Source organism: Malus sylvestris, chromosome 3, assembly GCF_916048215.2.
Source record: "Malus sylvestris chromosome 3, drMalSylv7.2, whole genome shotgun sequence".
NCBI classification, from domain to species: Eukaryota; Viridiplantae; Streptophyta; class Magnoliopsida; order Rosales; family Rosaceae; genus Malus; species Malus sylvestris.
This window is the reverse complement of record NC_062262.1, coordinates 13,513,463-13,519,851: the sequence shown is the minus strand read 5'-3', so window position 1 is coordinate 13,519,851 and position 6,389 is coordinate 13,513,463.

Genomic DNA, 6,389 nt, shown 5'->3' with positions numbered 1-6,389 from the left:
TGCATGGCTATTTACCCCAGCATAGCACACCTGATACCGAAGCCAATGCCGAGGTAGTTGTGTTACAAGCCCACGAAGAACACGGGCACGTTTTGCTGCTACCATGAGCATAACGGCCATGACGGCGAGAAGTGTATCACCCTTCGTGATCATATTGAAGCTTTGGCATATGAATGAAAAATTGATCAATTCCTCCTTCACCCTCCAAGGGGTAACCATAACCAACGCCAGGTGAATGTGATATATTCCATAAGCGGTGGTACACCCATATCTGAATCTTCCAATAGGGCCATGAAAAACAGCGAACGAGCTTTAAGGCCTGGCCACCAAGTGTTTCATGTGGAAGACATCAGGGGAGGTAAGTATCAAAAGCCTAACTGGGATCCAATATGTTTCTACCCTGAGGAAGAAAAAGGTATCATATACCCTCACAACGACCCACTGATCGTGGAGGCTCACATGGCCAACTTTGAAGTAAGACGAATCCTGGTAGACACGGGGGCTTCGGTCAATATCATGTTTGCTGAAGCTTTCAGGGCACTTAATGTAGTTGAACAGTTGCTCGATCGCTCAATTTCTCCTCTGATAAGCTTCTTCGGTGATATCATGCAACATATAGAGAGCATACACTTACTTTTCACCATTGGTACAGACCCTTACACAGCTACCATTACCACTAACTTCCTGGTGGTTGATTGCTCAATGGCATACAATGTCATCTTTGGACGCACAGGCATCAATGATCTCAAGGCCATAGTATCCACACATATGTTGTTGATGAAATTTCCAACCCCCTATGGCATTGGTTACATCAGAGGAGATCAACTTAGTGCACGGTCATGTTACAAAACTTCGATCAAGCAACAACACCTACCTATGCCCAAGGAAACCTTTTCTATACATGACCAAGTCATAAAGATGACTCTTTCACCCAGCAAGCATAACCCGCCGACGATCCTTGAGATGACTCTTTCACCCAGCAAGCATAACCCGCTGAAGAGCTGGAGAAGGTTTCTATCTCAAAAGATTATCCAGATCGCATGGTGAAGATTGTCACCACCTATTCGGTTGGCATGGATCTCTTTTTTACAAGAGAACACTGAGGTCTTCGCCTGGTCATACGAGGACATGCCAGGCTTCTCGCCAGATATCATCTGTCATCGCTTAAGTATTGACCCCAAGACCAAGCCAGTGAGACAGAAGTGAAGATCTTATGACGCTAAACGGTACGAGACAATGAAGGCAGAAGTTGAAAAACTCAAAGGCATAGGTTTCGTCCGCGAAGTTAATTATCCAACGTGGGAAGCAAATGTTGTCCTTGTTAAGAAGAATCCGACCAAGGAAAGTCTCCTGCTCCAAAAGGTCTTGTGGAGAATGTGTGTCGATTACACCGACCTAAATAAAGGATGCCCGAAGGATAGTTTTCCTATTCCTCTCATAGACAGACCTATAGACTTTACGGCAGGATGTGAACTCCTTAGCTTCATGGATGCTTACTCAGGATACAACCAAATCCTCATGAACCCTCCGGACCAAGAACACACAACCTTCACAACTAATAGGGGACTATATTGCTAGGGCCTAAAGAATGCAGGAGCAACTTATCAGAGACTGGTCAATTCAATGTTCACCAAACGGATTGGGAAGAGCATGGAAGTTTACGTTGATGATATGCTAGTCAAGAGCAAACATGAGGCTGAATCCCAACAAATGTGCCTTCGGCGTAGGCTCTTGCAAATTCTTAGGCTTCATGATAAGCCAACGAGGCTTGAGGCTAATCCTGAAAAGATCAAAGCAATCCTTGACATGAAGGAACCGGTAACTTCAAAAGACATCCAAAGCCTTACTGGCAAGGTGGCAGCCTTAACTAGGTTCATCTCTAAAGCCACAGACAGATGTGCTCATTTCTTCAAAGCACTTAAGGGAAGTAAGAAGTATATTACATGGACTGATGAATGTGCCGAGGCATTCAAGAACCTCAAAGACTACATGAGTAAAGCCCCTCTGCTCTCCAAACCTGAGGTTGGTGACACTCTCATTATCTATCTGTCGGTATCAGCTTCAGCAGTAAGTTTCGTTCTCATTCGAAAGAATGGTAATGTCGAACGGCATGTCTACTACGCTAACAAGGCCTTACAAGATGCAGAGACACGATACTCCAACATTGATAAATTGGCTTTAGCATTGGTCATGTCTGCTCGAAAACTTCACCCTTACTTCCAAGCACAATCCATCATCGTGCTTACCAATCATCATTTTTGAAAGATACTTCAAAGTCCTGACACTTCGGGGTGAATGATAAAATGGGCGATAGCATTAGGTGAGTTTGACATCTTCTACCAACCAAAGCCATCTGGGAAGGGCCAAGCAGTGGCAGACTTCATCGTCGATTTCACATATCCAGTTGACATTGTTTCTAAGCCTAAAAAAGTGGTTTCATTACCCTCGAAAGCTCAGAAAATAGAACCAATAGCCCTAGCATGGAGTCTATATGGTGATGGCTCGTCCAACCAACAGGGTTGTGGAGCAGGACTAGTCCTTATGACCCCTGACAAAGTGGCGATAGAGTATGCTCTTCATTTCAAATTCAAGGCGTCAAACAATGAGGCCAAATATGAAGCCCTCTTAGCAGGCTTACGTTTGGCTAAACACCTTGGGGTTAAACAAATTGATATCTACAGTGACTCCCAATTGGTGGTTAACCAGGTCACCAACAACTTTGACGCTAAGGATAGCTTCATGGCAGCATATTTGGCACAAATACAATTGTTGCTTAAGCACTTCCACTACCAGATCACCCAAATTCCTCGTGCGGCAAACAATCATGCAGATGCTTTGGCTCGCCTTGCCTCAGCGGTGGAAGACAAGATTAGGAGAAAAATTCAAGTCAAATTGTTGGCAACACCAAACACCATGGCTGTGAAAGTGTGCAACTTACAACAGGGGGATAGTTGGTTACCCCGATTTATAGATTCCTTGCTTATGGCACCCTTCCAAATGACAAAGTCCAAGCTAAGCAGATTCGATACAAAGCTACCTGTTACTTGATCATTAATGACTAACTCTACAAGCGGGGTTTTAACCTACCATACCTAAGATGCCTTACCCCAGCAGAGGCGAAAACTGTCCTTCAGGAAATACATGAAAGAGTCTACGAAGATGCCATCAGATTATCCTGCTCATGTGATAAGTGGCAACGCTATGCAACTATTCCTCACTCCCCTCCCGAGCCACTCACTCCTATGATCAGCCATTGGCCCTCCGCCCAATGAGGACTTGATTTGATTGGCCTAATGCTTGCAGGGAAAGGCAAGGTTTGCTATGCAATCATTGCAGTTGACTACTTCACAAAGTGGCCCGAAGTAGAACCCTTGGCAACCATTACTAAGGCAAAAATAGAAAACTTCATATGGAAGAACATCCTTTTGCAGATTCAGCATTCCCAATGCGATAGTCACTGACAACGGGCGACAGTTCGACAATAATAAGTTCAAGATGTTCTGCTCTAAGTTCAACATCAACTTATATTTTGCCTCCCTAGCTCATCCCCAGTCTAATGGACAAGTTGAAGCCATCAACAAAATAATCAATCGAACTTTGAAAACCAGCTTGGACAAGGCTAAAGGTTGTTGGCCAAAATTTGTACCCCAAGTTCTTTGGTCATACCGCACTTCGTATCGGACATCAACAGGAAAAACCCCATCCTCACTTGCCTTTGGTACAAAGGCAGTTATCTCAGTTGAGCTTAAGCAAGCAACGTTCCGAGTCCAGAACTATGTGCAAAGCGAAAATGACAACCAACTTACCCTCAACTTAGATCTAGTCGAGGAACACAAAAACCAGGCTCACTTAAGGAATGTCGCCTATAAGCAGCGCATCTCCAACTACTATGACTCAAGGGTCAAACCTCGTTCTTTCAAAGTGGGGGACTGGGTATTGAAGAAAATATTACTCTGCGACAGAGTCTCGAGTGAAGGAACACTTAGTCCAAACTAGGATGGACCGTTTGAAGTTGTTGTCATCAGTCGCCTTGGCTCCTACAAGCTTAGAAGCTCTGATGGCAAGACCCTTGGCCATCCATGGAACGCTAATCACTTGAAGTACTATTACAAGTAAACTCACATTGTACAAGTGTTAAGCTTCAGCCGTTCGGCATCCTATGTAACGAAGACTATTTGGCATGAATTCAATAAAGAGGTGATTTAGACAACTTAGTCATAATCCTCTTACATTCTTAGCAATGAAACACTCGGGTTCAAAGCTTCAACATGAATGCTTCCAACATGAATCAAAGTCTAAGTATATGTCAACAAGACTATACAAATAAACGAACAGCTTCACAGTATATTCGTTCAATCATACATTCTAACACATTCATATATAAGCCAACTGTGCTTCGAAAGGGTTCAACATACTTTGTGTCATTCGACACTTGCTACAATATCCCTTGACACCTTGCCTTTATTCTCACCAACTAGGTGATGAAATGTATGACCCGTACTCCAATATCATTTGGCAACTTGCCACTCACGCCACCAACCAGGTGAAGAAGGAACTCATCTTCATGCCACCAACCAAGTGATGAAATGTACAACCCATACTCTCCTTCATGCCACCAACCAGGTGAAGAAAGAACTCATCTTCATGCCACCAACCAGGTGATGAAATGTACAACCCGTACTCTCATTTATGCCACCAACCAGGTGATAAAATGTGATGAAAGGTGATGAAGGAACTCACATTCGTACCACTAACCAAGTGAGGAAAGTAACTCACCATTCATTCCACCTACCAGAAGATGAGTGGTACAACTTGTACATGTGAATTCTTAACATTCACAAATAATTAAAAACCTTCAAGCTTGACAACTCAACTAGGGGAGCACTTATGCCCAACAAGAGTTATAGTCACCAACAAAGTCTTTTTGCAAGCCAAAAAAAACTTCAGTGTATGGCATATGAAGATCAAGTTATTCAACCCTCTTACATCTACTTCAGACATTTCTCCTCTGTAAGAATGCAAACACTACAACTCGTAGAAAGCTTCACACACTCTTGATCAAGACAGTATGAAGCAAAACCAATTTATGGTGCCAACAAGAGCTTCATCAATAGAGTTCAACCACAATTCTCAAAAGCTTCACACGCTCTTGATCAAGACAGTGTGAAGCAAAACCAATTTATGGTGCCAACAAGAGCTTCATCAATGAAGGGCAACCACAATTCTCAAAAGCTTTACACACTCTTGATCAAGACAGTGTGAAACAAAACCAATTTATGGTGCCAACTAGAGCTTCATCAATGGAGGGCAACCACAATTCTCAAAAGCTTCACACACTCTTGATCAAGACAATGTGAAGCAAAACCAATTTATGTTGCCAACAAGAGCTTCATCAATAGAGGGCAACCACAATTCTCAAAAGCTTCACACACTCTTGATCAAGACAATGTGAAGCAAAACCAATTTATGGTGCCAACAAGAGCTTCATCAAAGGAGTTCAACCACAATTCTCAAAAGCTTCACACACTATTGATCAAGACAGTGTGAAGCAAAACCAATTTATGGTGCCAACAAAAGCCTCATCAAAGGAGTTCAACCACAATTCTCAAAAGCTTCATAGACTTTTGATTAAGACAATGTGAAGCAAAACCAATTTATAATGCCAACAAAAGCTTCATCAATGAAGGGCAAGCTTCATACACTCTTGATCAAGACTGTTCGAAGCAAATTCAATTTATATGGTTCATCCAAACCTTCGACCACTAAAAGGTGTGGCTTGTATCACAATCTCTTACTCAACAGTGTGGAAGCAAAATTTGCATATGTTGTCTCTTCCACATTTTCAAATTTCTAATTTTCCCAAAAAAAATTGGGGGGGGGGAATTGGGAAATTCAACAAATTTCTAGTTTTCCAAAAAAAAAAAAGGAAATTGGGAAATTCAACAAAGCTTTATCAATAGAGGACAACTTCAAATTCTCAAAAGCTTCACACTATCTTGATCAAGATAGTGTGAAGCAAAATCAATTCATGGTACCCAACAAAAGCTTCAACTCCAAAGCTTCACTTACAAAGCTTCAACACAAAAGCTTCACCTACAAAGCTTCAACTTCAAAGTTTCACCACAAAAGCTTCACCAACAAAAGCTTCACACTATCTTGATCAAGATAGTGTGAAGCAAAATCAATTCATGGTACCCAACAAAAGCTTCAACTCCAAAGTTTCACCTACAAAAACTTCAACACAAAAGCTTCACCTACAAAGTTTCAACACAAGGGCTTCACCTACAAAGCTTTAACTCCAAAGCTTCACCTACAAAGCTCCAACACAAAAGCTTCACCCACAAAAGCTTCAACACAAAAGCTTCACCTACAAAAGCTTCACCCACAAT